The sequence below is a fragment of the Lynx canadensis genome, chromosome D1, assembly GCF_007474595.2.
Source record: "Lynx canadensis isolate LIC74 chromosome D1, mLynCan4.pri.v2, whole genome shotgun sequence".
In the NCBI taxonomy this organism is placed as follows: Eukaryota; Metazoa; Chordata; class Mammalia; order Carnivora; family Felidae; genus Lynx; species Lynx canadensis.
Genome location: NC_044312.2, coordinates 109815332 through 109832369, shown reverse-complemented (window position 1 = coordinate 109832369; position 17038 = coordinate 109815332).

The following is a 17038-nucleotide window of genomic DNA, read 5'->3' as shown; positions in this document are numbered from 1 at the left end:
AACCTATGGGAAATATGTACGAACCTCCCCAACAATGGAGTCCCAAAGCCTTAGACCTTCACTTCCTGGCTCTTCTTCCCCTTTCCGTTTGCAGGCTTATTTTTCTCAGGCTTTGCAAAGAGCATGTGCCAAAGAACAAAAGGAGGAGGGAACTGAAAGTCTCTGCATCACCTCAGGGAATATACATTTGTTCCAACCAGACTATGTTTTGCCTTACATGGGCATAGGTGACTTCCGGGTAAGGCTGTAACCTCTGCTGTACTCAGCCAATGAGGAACCAGGGGAGAGATTTGCATTCTAGGAATAAATTGTCTGCTGTAGCTGCCCTGAGTGTGTCTGTCCATCAGACACCTGCTCTTGCAAGAATGTTGATTAAAGCCCGGCTTCACTGTGCTCCAAGTCTCTGCATCCCTCCTTTGATTGGGTCAGTGGGCTTCCTTCTCGCAGTGAGGGAGAGCTTTCCTGGAGGAGGCTACATTCAAGCAAGATCTAGTTTCTAGAAGATTGAGCAGGAGTTATCAGGCACATGGTAGCAGAGGAGAAAGGGAAAACATTCTTTTCTTTCTTTCTTTCTTTCTTTTTTCTTTCTCTTTTTCTTTCTTTCTCTCTTTCTTTTTTTCTTTTCTCTCTCTCTCTCTCTCTCTCTCAGTAGGCTCCATGCCCAACGTGGGACCTGAACTCATGACCCACATCAAGAGTCACATGCTCTACTGACTGAGCTAGCCAGGAGCCCCAAGGAGGAAAGCTTTCTAAGCCCAGAATGAGCAAAGGTATGGATCACGAGCGTGGTGTATGTGGAGGAAATACACATTAGCAACCTTGAAAGTTCCTGGAAGGAAATGAGGCTGGAGGGGGAGGCAGGGCTTTGTTGTGTAGGTGGTGGCAAGCCATGTATTCCTCAGCAAATGCCTACTGAACACCTGCTCTGTGAAACCACACTAAACAACATAGACAAGGATCTCTCACATTCTGGTGGGCGACACACAGTGGTCATGCAGGTAAAACAAATCATCTCTGAGATGGTGACAAATGTTATGAGGGTAAGAAGAAAAAAAGCAAAAAGGGCAATAGAAAGTTCAGAGACTAGCAATTTAAATAGGGGATCAGAAGAAACACAATAGACGAACATAGGGAAGGGAAGGAAAAATAAGATAAAAACAGAGAAGGAGGCAAACCATAAGAGACTCTTAAATATGGAGAACAAACTGAGGGAGGTGGGTGGGAGATGAGCCAAATAGGTGATAGGCATTGAGGGGGGCACTTGTTGGGATGAGCCCTGGGTGTTGTATGTCAGTGATGAATCACTGGGTTCTACTCCTAAAACCAATACTACACTGTGTGTTAACTAACTGAATTTAAATAAACAATTTTTAAAATAAATGAATAAAATAGGGATCAGAGGAAGGAGTATTTGAGCAAAGACTGGGAGGAGTGGGAGAGCCATGTAATATCTGGGGAAAAACATTCTAGGTGGGGAACTCATGTAAGTGCAAAAGCCTGGAAGTAGGTGTCTGCCTGGTGGGTCTACAGATGCCCGAGTTGCTGGAATGGAGTGAACAGGTGGAGAAGGCTTGGGAATTAGGTCAGAGAAATATGGGGTTTAACAGGCTTTAGTCAGAGAGGGTGACATTTGGCTGGGCCATGGGTGACGCTTAGCAGGCTGCCAGGCTGGAGGTAAGCAGACCAGGGCAGAGGCTGACCTGGGGGGAGCAGAACCACTGTGTTGGGCCGATGAACAGGAATAGAGTGTTTTGGAGGCAAATTTGCCAGCATTTGGTGATGAGTGGGTATGGGGAATGAGAGCAGAGAGTCAAGGGTACCTCCTGGGTGTGCCTGGCTTGGGCTGCTGGTGGAGCCCTTCTTGAAATGGGGAGTCTGGAGGGTGTGGTAGGAGTGGGGTGGGATGGGGTGAGGGAAGGTGATGAGTTCAGCCTGAAAAGGTTAAGTTGCCTGCAGAACATCCGAGTGGATATCCAAGGGCAATGTTCCTCCTTAGACTCTGCTAAAGATAGGAGCCCTCTCTGAGCAGCACGCTTATACACGTATGTCTTGTGTAGCTCCTCATCTATCTTAAGTCTGTAATTTTCCTAGCTATTTTTAGACTGAAAGTATCTATCTGGGGCCTAAAATATGTGTAGAAATGATGGTTTGAAATTTACCAAGGCTACACTTTTTTAAAAGCTGTTAATTACTGGGGTGCCTGGGTGGTTTCAGTCAGGTAAGTGTCAGACTTCGGTCAGGTCATGATCTCGTGGTTCATGAGCTCGAGCCCTGCATTGGGCTCTGTGCTGACAGCTCAGAGCCGGGAGACTGCCTTGGATTCTCTGCCTCCCTCTCTGCCCTCCCCCCGATCATGCTCTCTCTCTCTCTCAAAAATAAATAAATATTTTTTAAAAGGCTATTAATTATAAACACAAAGTTCACCTAATACCACGGAGTTAGGCATTGCTGTGGACTAAATGTTTGTGTCCCCCTAAAGCTCATGTATTGAACCTCTAACCCCCATGTGACAGTATTTTGGAGGTGGGGCCTTTGGGAGGTAATTAGGGTTAGATGAGATGATGAATGAGCCCCCCACCTAAAAAGCAGAGGAAACCAGAGCACCGCCCCCCCCCCCAACTATGTGAGGACAGAGCAAGAAGGCAGCCAATGGCAAAAACAGGAAGTTAGTCCTTCACTGGACACCAAATCTTCTATCTGGGGATCTTGGACTTTCCAGCCTCCAGAACCATGAGAAACAAATGTGTGTTGTTTAAGCCACCCAGTCTTTGGTACCTTGTTACTGCCGCCCAAGCTGACCGAAATAGGCATCATCAAGGTATACCCTGGCCAGGAAGCTAGAAGTCCCGTGTTCCGTTCCTGTGTGACCTTGGGCAAGGGATTTCTTCTCCTTTTCATTCATTCATTTGTTACATATTTGCTAAGCACTCTCTGGGTCTGGTGCTGTGCTAGGCCCTGAGGGCACAACACTGAGCAAAGCCAACAAGGTTCCCGACTTCAGGGAGCTCCTGCTCTGGTGGATGAAGACCACAAACAGAGAGTAGAAGTTATGGGGAGAGTGGCCTGGGGAGGCCTGTGGCTCACCCTGACCTGGAGCCTCAGAGACACTCCCCTCCTGCCCTGAAGGGCTCAGCAGAGTGTAGGTTTTGTCCCGGCCCCAACCAACCCCTGTGATCTGGGCTTTCTGTGACTCTCCTCTCATTGTACTGGTCATCACATTCCCTTAAGACGTCATTAGGCTCACTCGGCAGATGAAGAAATGCTCAAAGACGCAGAGCAATCTGCTGAAGGTCTTATAGTTAATGAGTGATACGTAACAATTTAAAACATGTGCGTCCATGGACCCCATCAAGAATATGAAAGACAACTCACAGACTAGAAGGAAATATTTGCAAATTATATATCTGATAGGGAATTGTAACTAGAATATATTTAAAAAAACCTTACAATCAACAATAAAAGACAACCCATTTTTTTTTAAATAGGCAAGCCATTTGAGAAAACATTTCTCCAAAGAAGAGGTACAAGTGGCCAGTAAGCACATAATACGAATGCTCAATATCATATCATTAGAGAAATGCAAATCAAAATTATCATGACAGGGGCACCTGGGTGGCTCAGTCGGTTAAGCATCCGAACTTCAGCTCAGATCATGATCTCACGGTTCGTGAGTTCGAGCCCTGTGTCAGGCTCTGTGCTGCCAGCTCAGAGCCTAGAGCCTGCCTTGGATTCTGTGTCTCCTCTCTCTCTCTGTCCCTCCCTGCTTGTACTGTGTGTGTCTCTCTCTCAAAAATAAATAAATAAACATTGAAAAGAATATATCATGAGAAACCATTTCACAAACATGTGGAGGCTATGATAATAAAAAGACAACAAGTGTTGACAAAGATGTGGAGAAAACTGGAACCATCGGTAAAGCAGGGCAGCCGCTGTGGTTAATGGCCTGGCAGTTCCCCAAAGTGTTAAACGCGGGGGTCACCACATGTCCTAGCAATTCCAACTTGTAGGGATACACCCAAGGGAAATGAAAACATATGTCTGCACAAAAATTTGCACACGAATGTTCACAGCAGCGGTACACCTAATGTGGTGGCTCCACCCAGGCAAAAGCTACTCAGCAGCAAAAAGGCACGAAGGTGAGGACACACACGACGTCACAGGTGAACCTTGAAGACACGATGCTCCGTGAAAGGAGCCAGGCACAAGAGAACACATATCGTATAATTCCTTTTGTACGAAATACCCAGGGGCGCCTGGGTGGCTCAGTTGGTTAACGTCCCACTCTTGATTCTGGCTCAGGTCATGACCTTGAGGTTCGTGAGATCGAGCCCCCTGTCAGACTCTGTGCTGACAGCGCGTAGCTGCTTGGGATTCTTCCTCTCCCTCTTTCTCTCTCTCTCTCAAAATAATAAATAAACTTCAACACAAAATCCCAGAATAAGCAAATTCTAGAAAAAGTAGAGTAGCAGTTGCCGAGGTCTAGGGAAGACGGGGAAAATGGGTGGGAAACTGTCAACATTAAAAAGATAAGTGGTAGAAGGCAATCTGGGTGGCTCAGTGGGTTTAAGCATCTGAATTCAGCTCAGGTCATGATCTCGAAGTTTGTGGGTTCAAGCCCTGTGTTGTGCTCTCTGCTGTCAGCACAGAGCTGCTTAAAATCCTCTGTTTCCCCCTCTCTCTGACCCTCCCCTGCTCGTGCTCTCTCATTCTCTTTCTTTCTGTGTCTCAAAATAAATAAATATTAAAAAAATCATAATAAATCACGGTAGAGGACTGGGCAACTCCAGAGCCTGTGTCTTTCTGCTACCCTGTGGGGAGGGGAGAATGAGACACTGGAAGGTCCTTTTTTGACATGGGTACCCCCTTACCTCTGCCAGGGCCCTGTACCCATTGGCTGTCCAGTGCGTCCCCATTACCTCTTCCCACTCCCCCCCTCCCCACACCAGACTGTCCTCCAGTCTCCTGATTTGTGTCAGCTTTTACCTCTGAACTCAGTGAAGACTAGAGTACTGGTCTGGGAGGGAAGAAGAAAAACAACCTTAATGAGTATCTACTGTATGCTGGACAAGTCACTGTGTCCGGTAGGAGTTTCCCACAATCCTCTCCCTTAATGCTCACAAAGACCTCCTAAATCTCAGGGCTCATATTCTGTTCTCAGCGCCAAGCTGATAGCAGATCCTTTCTTCTTGGTTTACATTCACCAACTGAAGGGTGGCTGTGGACCGTCTCAAAGGTCCACTCCAGTTCCGACCTGCTCTGTAAACAAGTCAATGAAAGCTACTCACAAAAGTGGGAAGGATTTATGACACAATGACAACTAATAATTTGAAGGATTTACCACGTGCCAGGTCATGTTCTGAGGATGTTTCAGGCATGAACCCCTTCATTCTTCACAATAACCTGCGTAGCATGGACACCAGCCCCTGTTTTGGAGATGAGGAGAAGAGGCGCGCATGGTCAAGTCCCACTGTAGGTAGCCTGATCCAGGGCAAGAACGCAGGCTCTAGGGGAGCTTTGCTGTAGACTTTAGACAACTTAATCTCAGAGTCTCAGAGGACATGAGCTCAGAGGAACTAGTCTCTGGTGACAAAGGAGCTCCCTCTGAAACACAGGACTGGCTCAGGTGTTATTTGGAGAATCTGTTTATAGAAAGATACCCACAGAAGACCAAGATTTGGCCCCTGGGGAAGGAGACTGCTGCCTGGAGTCTGGAGCCAGCCTGAGGATCGGGGCAGGAGGGAGCATGGTAGGAGGGCTTCCCAGGGAGGGGCGAGGAGGCTGGCACTGAAGCACACCGTGGGCATACAAGGGAGCCCAGCCCCCAGGGCTCTGGACCGGGACTTGGGGATGGGTGTGCTCTGTGCTTACCTCCAGCAGATGAAAGTCAAGTGACTGTCATTTCCCACGGGTCTGTATTCCCCCACCCCAGGAGAGTCTCTATGCCAGCCTACCCCACGCCACCTGCCAACAGCTTGGCCCGTGACCGGTCCCCACCATGCTGTCAGACAAACCGGACAAATTGGTTTCTTGTGGCCCTTGCACGCAGACTCCCACACTTGCTCGCCACACTCCCACCCCACGAACGGTGGTATTAGCCCTAGACTTGGGTCTAGTTTCAGGTTTAAATTGCTGTACCTCATTTGACCAAATTCTCCAAAATAACAACTTGCTGGCTAGTTAAAACAGAGACTTAAGTGGCTTCCGTTGTGAAAGTTCTTAAGATGTCAGCCTTTCCTTCTAAGCCTGAAGGCCTCACAATGCCTGGAGATGACTTTTTTTATTTTTTTTTTATTTTTTTTTTAATTATTTTTTTTTTCCAACGTTTATTTATTTTTGGGACAAAGAGAGACAGAGCATGAACGGGGGAGGGGCAGAGAGAGAGGGAGACACAGAATCGGAAACAGGCTCCAGGCTCCGAGCCATCAGCCCAGAGGCCTGACGCGGGGCTCGAACTCACAGACTGCGAGATCGCGACCCTGGCTGAAGTCGGACGCTTAACCGCCTGCGCCACCCAGGCGCCCCATGGAGATGACTTTTTTAAATCAAAAGATGATTCCTGTGGAAGGTGTAGCACAGGGGCACTGAGTAAACACTAGGTTGCTGTTATTGGATGACTCTTCCTAGTTATGCAAGCAGGAGTTAAGGTCATTCTGGGACTAGGTGTGTAACGGGAATTTGGGGGGGGGGGGGCTCCAAAGCTGTGGTAGCCTGAGATTTTGGCCGCAAAGCAGGGAAGAATGAATCAATTTACACACGAAGATACAGAGCACTTGCGATTGGAGGCAAGGAAGGTCATTACGCTAACCCTTGGCCTGATGATTCAGCCAGGGAGACCTGTAGGTGGACCATAGCTGCTCAGTCAAGGCTGAGAGATAAACCCACCTCCAGGAAAAAGAGTTTGGGCTGAAGTCCTGGGGCCCAGAATCTCCCATCCATCCAGCCATCTGTCCGTCCATCCATCCATCCAGTCACTCAACAAATACTAGGGGAAACCCACTAATGGCCAAGGCAACATCATTTTTTGGCCCTTTTGGTTCCTCACCCCATATCTTACCACATCTTATAAAATGCACCTATGTCCCAATTAAATAATATTTTGCTATAAAATGTTTTGAAAGACACTCCTTTCAAAAATTTTGTTTTTGAAATGATCTGACTTCGTGTAACTTGTTTAAATTGTGATTTTGCTGTGAATTTTTAAAATGTTTATTTATATTTGAGAAAAAGAGAGAGTGCGAGTGGGGAGCACAAGCAGGGGAGGGCAGGGAGAGAGGGGGACAGAGGTTCCAAAACAGGCTCTGTGTGACCTGAGCCAAAGTGGATGCTTAACCAATTGAGTCACCAGGTGCCCCTGCTGTGATATTGTAAGCAATCATCCTATGGACTCAGATGGTCTTGGGTTGAGAAATTATAACTCAAAAATCCTTCTCAGTTATACCAAAATATTATGAATATCAAGTTTAACAATAAAGTCAATGAGGCATTTAATGAAATATATAGCAATTTTTATTTTATTTATTTATTTTTTTTTTAATTTTTTTTTTCAACGTTATTTATTTTTGGGACAGAGAGAGACAGAGCATGAACGGCGAGGGGCAGAGAGAGAGGGAGACACAGAATCAGAAACAGGCTCCAGGCTCTGAGCCATCAGCCCAGAGCCCGACGCGGGGCTCGAACTCACGGACCGCGAGATCGTGACCTGGCTGAAGTCGGACGCTGAACCGACTGCGCCACCCAGGCGCCCCAGCAATTTTTTATTTTAAGAAAGCTGTGGACTCTGTAAAATTTTTTTCCAGACTCTAACATCTTCATAGGCCTTGAAAGCTAAGAGGCCTAGGGTGTCTGATGGAGAAAAATGGCCCCAAGGGTCAGGCATATGAGGATAAAGACAGAAGGGAATCAGATAATCAAGGTCCTTGCTCTCAGAAGTTTCAGTCCAGTGGGAATAAGCAAATAAGGGCATGTTATGATAAATGCTGAAATATACAGTGTTTGAGAAAAGGGCAGGTTCTTTAGATATCGGTGGTCCTACTCTGAAGAAACAGCATTTAGGCAGAGACTGGACAGTTGGGAAGAAATGTGACCTCTGCAGAGCAGAAGTCTCTCCAGGGCAGAAGGGACGGACGTACAAAGGCCCTGAGACAGGAGAGCAGTCAGCTTGTAGACAGGGAAGGGGTCACGGTGGCAGAGGCATAGTGAAGGGTAGCACAGGAGGACATGAGATGAGTTCAGACAGGAGGGAGGGACCAGATTGTGGCCCAACCTAACAGGTCATGGTATGGAGCTTGGATTTTCATTCCAAGTGCGTGGCGTCACTTAGGTTGGATCTGCAGGGAGCAGATTCTAAGACAGAGTTTGGCAGGCAGGATGTCTGTGAGGGGTGCTCTCAGGACCAACACCAAGAAAAGAGAGGGAAAGTCAAGACCGGGCAGAGATATTGACGGCTACGCAATTTCAGTGGATATTATTCCTCACCCCTCAGGGGGTTCTGAAGCTAAGGTGACCCTTCAGATTTGTCATTAGGTAGCAAGCTGCTTGGGAGGGGAGCACGATAATCCCTGAGGAGTTGACAGCCGAAGGCAGCACTCCCAGTAGCTGGACACCAAGTCCATTCACAAAAGGGGCTCTGGTCTGCACATCCCAGCCCACACTAGGTCCCGTTTATGTTTAAGGAGGTCCCTCTGGTTGCTTCAGGGAGAGTAAATTATTGGAGGCAAGAGTGGATCCAGTCAGGCAAGCAGTGATGGTGGCTTGGCCATGAAGGGTGGCCATGGGAACGGAGATAAGTAGATGAATTGGGAGATATTGAGAGGTGGAATCTAGAGCATTTGAAAATGGGTTAGATGTGCGACATGAAGGAAAGGGAAGAATCACGGACACTTCTGGTCTCTGGACCGAACAACTGGGGGAAACAGCGATGCCATACGCTAAGATAGAGGATTCCGGAAGTGTGGTGGGGATTAAAACGATATGCAGTTTTGGCCAAGTTTGAGATGCAAGAGTTGGCGTCAAGAAGGTGGTGTGAGGCTCCGAGGCCAGAACTTGGCTTTAATTTTTAGATGCGTGTAGGGGGTGTAAATTCGGGCTAATTTTCGTCGGTGAGGCCAGACTCTTCTCTGTTCTGCCTTCCTAGCCCAGCGATCACGCTTGGGAAGACAGTGGTTGCGTGAGAGGTGGGCGGGCACAGGAATAGGCGTCCCTGAAGTTCTTGCCGGGATGGTGACGCTCGCAACGTCCAGGACCAAACCTCAACAGCGCCACCGCGTGGCGATGATGCGTCACAACAGCGGTGGACTCCACCTCCGGGCCCTGAGTGGTACCGGAAGACGTCGCTCAGAGCCAGGGCCCTCAAAAATCAGCCCCACCACTCTCTGTTTGGCACTGAATAAATCACTGGGGATTCTGGACAACTTAGAGCCCGGAGGGAGAGGAGGAGCCTCAAAATACAGAGATAGCTAGGCAATGGAGTTTGAGGAATTATCTGAGAAAGAGAAAATGGTTTTAGTATACCGATGCCATAAAGAAATCGATTTGCATAGTAATAATGCTGACAGCTCCCATTCAATGAGCACATATTCCGGAAGGCTTGATCTCATTCAGTCTACAAGGACGCTGAGGCTCAGAGAGGTGAAAAGATGTGTCTCAAGTCACATACTAGTCAATGGTTGTGGGGCTAGGATTAAAATCCAGTTTAGCCTACCAGTGGATCTTGACTGTGTCCACAGGCCTTTTAACAACAAATATTTTGCAATGCACTGTCACATCCCCAGCATCTAGATAGTGCCTAATACATAACATGCACTTGGTCTATATTTTTTAATGAATGAAGTGAAATTTATAGATAATATCCTATCTACCCACATCATTTTAAAAATCAAGGAAAGGGGCGCCTGGGTGGTGCAGTCGGTTAAGCGTCCGACTTCAGCCAGGTCACGATCTCGCGGTCCGGGAGTTCGAGCCCCGCGTCAGGCTCTGGGCTGATGGCTCGGAGCCTGGAGCCTGTTTCCGATTCTGTGTCTCCCTCTCTCTCTGCCCCTCCCCCGTTCATGCTCTGTCTCTGTCTGTCCCAAAAATAAATAAACGTTGAAAAAAAAAATCAAGGAAAAATGAAGTGAAAGTAATTTGTGCTACAGAAACCTCTATTTCCACATGCACGTGCTCAGTCAGGATCACATGAGAAGACATAACTGAAGCCATCATTGTGAACTGGGATGGCTCCAAATACAGTCTCGTGTTGCCTACAGAGACAACCTTCTGAAACGGGGAATGCCTTTTGTAAAGATCTGGATTCATACAAGGGAAATTCTCTTAATAAATGCTTCAGTAGAATTCTTGAATAATTCAGTGTGTACTAAAACTATGCATGTAATATTATGTGTGTACATATAAACAGTTAAGGGTCTCAGTGCAGAGGATTATCAACAGGTTTTTTTCTTTTTCTTTTTTTTTATGTCTTTTTTTGAGAGAGAGAGAGAGAGAGAACGGCGAGCCGGGAAGGGCAGAGAGGCAAGGGAGACACAGAATCTGAAGCAGGCTCCAGGCTCTGAGCTGTCAGCACAGAGCCCAACGTGCGGGTCAAACTCACGTATTGTGAGATCATGACCTGAGCTTGAGTCGGACACTTAACCGACTGAACCACCCAGGCGCCCCTCAACACGTTTTTTTTTTCCACTTACATAGAAATGACCAGTGGGACATTAGAAACTTGTGCAGGACATGGAAGAATTCTCGGTAATGTGGGTCTGTCCCAAACACTGAAGGATGTTAGGAATCTCTGGTCCCCGTCTGCTAAGGACCAGAAGAGCCCCATCAAAGTGAAAACCAAAAGTGCCCCTACAGATTCCCAAATCCAAATTTCCAGGGACAGCAGATCTGCCTTTGAGACCTCTGATCTGTTAAAGCCCCGATGCCTAAACTTTGCTTTGATGGTCTTCTCCTCTTTCGGGGCCCTCCCAAAGACCTGGGCTCCCACACTCTCACTTCTTTATCCCTCCCTTCAGCATTCTCTGCAAGTCGTTTGGTTTTAGTTTGTTTTTCTTTTTGTTTTGTTTTTCGCTAGAAGGTTAGAACTGATGTGATAAATGAGGTACATTTCTATCTTCTTACTTCTACAAAAAGTCTCGGGCAGGTGAAGTAACTTGCTCATAGACACAGAGCCAATCCGAAGTGGCAGAACCAGAATGAGAACCCAGGTGAGTCAATTTGACTCTAAAGCCTGTGATTTTGCCATCTTTTCTAATCCCTCCTCACTGTCTTCCACCTCCCAGTCCCAGAAGATTTCTGTTATCACGGGGAACCAAGGCTGAAGAAACCCAAGTATCTCACTTACTGGGTAACGTTTCTGTAAGTTGTCCACCATTCTCAAAAGTCAGGTGGTGGGTCGGAGGGGTCTGGAATGAGTTCAGACCGTATAGTTGTTAATTGTCATTCTCATAAAACATTGCTGGAAGAAAACCCTGCTGTTTGCTCCCTTGTCCTAGGAAGGTCAGTTCCATCTGGTCGTGACCTGTGTATTGGGTCATCTCCTAGATGCTCTCATTTCTGGGCAGCATTTGCCTCGGAATACATGGTGCGGACCTTCTCAAACTCCAGGGGCAGAAGAGGGTGAAATAAACCCCTTGGTCTCCGACTTAGGGGTGAAATGTAAGCAGCGGCCATTTCATTGAAAATTTAGGTCTTAAAAGAGGTGCTGCAAGTTTGGCACATCATCTCAAATAATTGGGGGATGTGCCTAATAGAACATAAACTTAAAAAAAGTTGCTTTAACGTTTATTCATTTTGAGAGACAGAGTGCGGGTGGGGGAGGGAGAGAGGGAGACAATCTGAAGCAGGCTCCAGGCCTGCTGTCAGCACAGAGCCCAACAGGGGGCTCAAACTCACCGACCGCTGAAGGACCCCAATATCATGACCTAGGCCGAAGTCGGACGCTTAACCGACTGAGCCACCCAGGCGCCCCAAAGGATAAAGTTCATTTTAAATTTATGTTCTAGGGGCACCAGGGCGGCTCAGTCAGTTAAGTGTCCAACTTCAGTTTAGGTCGTGATCTTGCGGTTTGGGAGTTCCAGCCCCGCATCAGGCTCTGTGCTGACAGCTCAGAGCCTAGAGCCTGCTTCAGATTCTCCCTCTCCCTCGCTCTCTGCCCCTCCCCCACTCATGCTCTGTCTCTCTCTGTCTTTCAAAAATAAATATTAAAAAAAAAATTAAAATAAAATCTTAAAAAAATAAAAGAAACTGGTGTACAAAAGCATACTTTTTCAAACATCGGTGCTCCTAAGATTGACCACATGTTCCAAATTCCTTACCTAGACCTCCTGAAACAGAACCTGGGACCTTGCATTGTCAATGCCTTCCCCCCGCTCCACCACACCCTGTACCTCCCAGTGACAGATCCCTTAGTCCATTTCTTAGTCCATTTCACCTGCTTGGAGGAAAAATGCTCCCTTTATGCTTTCAATAGCCCTGAGGGGTCTGCAGAGGCCGGTGTGAGAAGCAGAATCCTTACTGGTATTAGGACTGGTTTCCAACCCTGCTTCCATTTACCATTTCTGCAACTTGGGCAAGTTACAGATTCTCTTGTTGCCTGAGTTTCCTCCTGATGTGAAATGTGGGGGTTCAGGAGTGAACGGTCAAGAAGGAATTCTTGAGACGTCTTCGGTGCAAAAGGGTTTTTATTAAACTATGGGGACAGGACCTGTGAGCAGAAAGAGGTGCAGTGGGGTGGTGAGAGTGGATGATTTTATACCTTCAAGTTGGGAGGGGGTTAGGGCTAGCTGTTGTTGGGAAAAGGTCATTTACTACTGCCTAGTAAAACTCTAGTCACGAGACCCTTCATGTGTGTCAGTGCACCATGCTTGGAGGATGATCGCTGACATATATGGGGAACCGGGGAGAGAGAGATAAAGAAATTTCCCAAGGAATTTTTTACAGGATCCTGGTGGTTGGGCTATGTCAAGCTAAGGTTGCCTGTTGCTTTTTGCCTGCAGCAACATGTTAACATTGAGGCAGCTGAGCTTTTAAAAAAATTTTTTAGGGGCGCCTGGGTGGCGCAGTCGGTTAAGTGTCCGACTTCAGCCAGGTCACGATCTCCCGGTCCGGGAGTTCGAGCCCCGCGTCAGGCTCTGGGCTGATGGCTCGGAGCCTGGAGCCTGTTTCCGATTCTGTGTCTCCCTCTCTCTGCCCTCCCCCGTTCATGCTCTGTCTCTCTCTGTCCAGAAATAAATAAACGTTGAAAAAAAAATTAAAAAAAAAAAAATTTTAACTTTATTTATTTTGAGAGAGAGAGAGAGAGAGAGAGAGAGAGAGAGCATGAGAATGATTGGGGGAGGGGCCGCCAGGCCCCCCAGCAGAGAATAGGGAGAGAGAGAGCAGAGAGAGATCCCAAGCAGGTTCCAAGTACGGAGCCCCATGCAGGGCTCGAACCCATGAATCCTGAATCTTGACGGGAGGCCCTAACCAACTGAGCCACCCAGGTACCCTTAATCTAGATTTCTTGATGAGTAAATAACAATGTATACAAGAGTGACTTTCAGTTCTACTCTCGTAGTTTTGCTCTTTTCGTACACTTCATTCTCCTGTGTCTAAATAGGGGCACCTGGGGGCTCAGTCTGTTAAGTGTCTGACTTTACCTCAGGTCGTGATCTCACATTTCATGACTTTGAGCCCCACATCAGGGTCTGTGCTGACAGCTCAAAGCCTGGAGCCTGCTTTGGATTCTGTGTCTCCCTCTCTTCTGCCCCTCCCCTGCTCACATGCTCTCTCTCTCTCAAAAATAAATAAACATTAAAATTAAAAAAAAAACCTAATCTAGACTGCAGACATGCTGTAATCAAACTGTGGAGTATAGAAAAGCTAACTTAAGTATAAGTGCTTAAACTATGAAATTTCTAAAAAGAAAACAGTAAATAATTTTGATCTCAGGGACGATTATCTTTTCGCAAATTATTACTGAAGTATAATTGACATACTATGTGACATTAGTTTCAGGTTGGGACAATTTTCTTAGATATGACACCAAAGCATGATCTATAAAGAAAAAAATATGATAAATTGGATTTCATCAAATTTAAGTGTAAAAGGTGCATAATCTTTGATCCAGAAATGCCTGGAGCCAGGAATATCTTGTTACACCAGATAGCAAAAAGCTATCAAAGAGGGGGTGGGGCAGAGAGAGAGAGAGAGAGAGAGGAGAGAATCCCAAGCAGTCTCTGCACTGCCAGCAGGGAGCCCGACAAGCGTATGTAACTCACAAACCACAAGATCATGACCCAAGCCGAAATCAAGAGTCAGACATTTAACCAACTGAGCCACCCAGGTGCCCCAGAGGTAGCTGAACTTCTTGAGGAAGTTCACTCTGCCTGTGTCAAGTACTTCCCCATGGGCTGTAGGTTGTAAGGAAATTTAATTTTTTTCTTTTGCCTTTTTTTTCCCCATCAGTCCGTGGCAGCATACCTGTCTCATAGGGTTGTTGTGGGTTAAGTGGGCTAATGCATATACGTGCTGAGAACACTGAGGGCCTAGCACATAGTTAGTGCTCACGAAATGTGAGCTATCATTTTTACTGTTGTTAATATTTTTATGTGTGGGGCGCCCTTCTGGGGAACACAAGAACAGATGTCAGGTGCCCCCGATGATCCCCACCTCCTGGTGTCCACATCTTTGTGTAGGCTCTCCCCTCCCCCCTCCCTTGAGTGTGAGGGCACCTGTGACTTCCTCCTAAAACCAGTAGAGTGCCGCAGAGTTGACGGACACCAGATTATGTGTATGTGATTATACAAGATTGCAATATCTTTACTTCCCCTTACTGGCTTTGAGGAAGCAAGTGGCCATGTTGGGAAGGCCCACACAGGAAAAAACTGGGGGCAGCTGATAGCCATCAGCCAGCAAACAACTGAGGCCTCAGTCTGGCCGTCCTCAAGGAACCGAATGCCGCCATTAACCGCTGAGCTTCCGAGCAGATTCTTCCCGAGGCCAGCCTCCATGAGACTGCAGGCCTGGCCATTCATTTTGTGATCATGTTTCACACAGTGACAGGTAACTAATATACAACCCCTCACTTCCCGATCTCTTTGCTCCTGCAATTGTCCTCTTTCTCCTAAATCATCAATATCCCCCTTTCCATTTGGTCACTCACACCAACCCATAAGCATGCTCGAGTGTCTCGTATCTTAAAAATACTCTTCCAACGCCTGATGCTCTTACCTGGCTAGCTGCCACCCCATTTCTCTACTCTCCTCCATGGCAAAACTTCCTGAGACCCTTGTCTCCAGCCATGTCCACATTTCTCAGATTCTCCCTCAACCCACTGCCGTTGGTGAGGGCTCCGGTGACCTACACGTCAGCCAATCCAAAGGTCACGTGTCTCTCCTCGTTATATTGCCTTTTCCGTGGCATTCGACGCAGCCGGCCACTTCCTTTCCTTGAGATGCACTCTCTTCTCCCACTCTGTTGACATCCCCTTCTTGTCCAACGTCGTCTCCTTCCCAGTGTCCTCTGTGGCCTCCCTCTTCGTCCTCAGCTTCTGAATGTTGGCATGCCCCTGGTTTCGATGCAGGCAGGCCGGGTCCGAGGACCCAGAGGGGTGTCTCCTGCAGGACCAGCCAAGAGGGTCCTTGGCTTCATGCGGGATGGAAACCAAACACGGGCCAGCAGCAGGTGAAAGCAGAGTTTACTGAACATAAAAAGCAGATACAGATGAAGTGCCCGGGGAGGCTTGGAAAGGGAAAAAGGAGCATGAGTCTCGTCTTTGCTTGTGATCTGGTCCTCGCCTCCCACCAGGCGTCCAGGAACTGATGGAGCGAGGACAAGCGCTCAGGCGTCCTCCTTAACTCATTCAGGCCCTGAGTCAGGGGTCTTGAAGTGTATGGCCCCTCCCAGTTACTCCTTAGCTGTTATCTCTCATGCTGGAAGACTCCAAAGAAATCATGAACTCCTCAACCTTCACGAGGAGGACACATTTTAAGGCATATGTAAGGTGGGGGGTGGGTTCTGGCATGAAGAGAAGGAGGAAAAGGAGCAAAGAAAACTCAGCTTTTTCTCTCAGGAGGTCCCATCAGCTTCCTCCCCGGTGAGATTTCCCTTCCAGGTTGTTGTGAGAATTGCCCAAGGGAACATATGTGCTCCTTAAAAAAATATGCCTCACCTCCACCCACTCTATTAATTATAATTATGCTCTCTTGCCTCACTCTGGTGAGAAAATGAGCCACCCTTCCCCCCCCCCCCCCCCCAGACACTTGTCAAGTGGCTCCAGTGTCAAGGGAACAAACTTTGAGGAAGATGACTGTTTCCCACAAAGGCCAATGTGGATTTCTGTTATCCTGGGTCTAAGAAAAGCCCATGGCTTCTGCTGGTGCCTTAGAAATCCCTATTTTAAATTCATTCAGCCTCAGACCTCTTGGGAGATGAAGTGTGTGTGAGCGTGGGTATGTGATCTTCCATAGACACAGGTAGGAGGCCTGGGCCAACGATAGCAGGCATTTCCGAGATTCTTCTAGCCATAGTAACACCATTTATCCTTCTAGAAAGTGAAGCTATGCATGAAACAACAGTCGGGTGACATCATGCCCACTCCAGGGCATGCCAAAGGAGTCACTAATTCATTCAACAAACATTTATTACGCAGGTTTTGTGTCCGGCACTGTACTATGTGCTGAGGAAACAGCAGTGAGCAGGACAAGGTCCCAGCCCTTACAAGCTCTTGGCCAACTGGAAGACATCCACAAGCGAAGAGGAAATTGCAGTCCAGCATGAAAGGAAGTTCACAGGGCTTGGCATCTAGGAGTACAGCGACAGTGGCAGCTAGTCCGGCCAGGGGCAGTGGGGTGGATCAAGGATGGCTTCCTGTTGGAAGTGTCCTCTCAACTGAGAACTGAAAGATGTCTGGGTGTTGGGCCGAGGGAAGAGCAGTGTGAAGCCTCCGAGGTGTGCCTGACCTTGAACTTCTGAGGAGATGCAAATAGATCGAGGCTGGGGTTTCAAGTGCGAGGCACAGGGTGAGGACCCAGGCGAGACGGAACCTCGAGGGGCTTGGGAAGCCGCATTA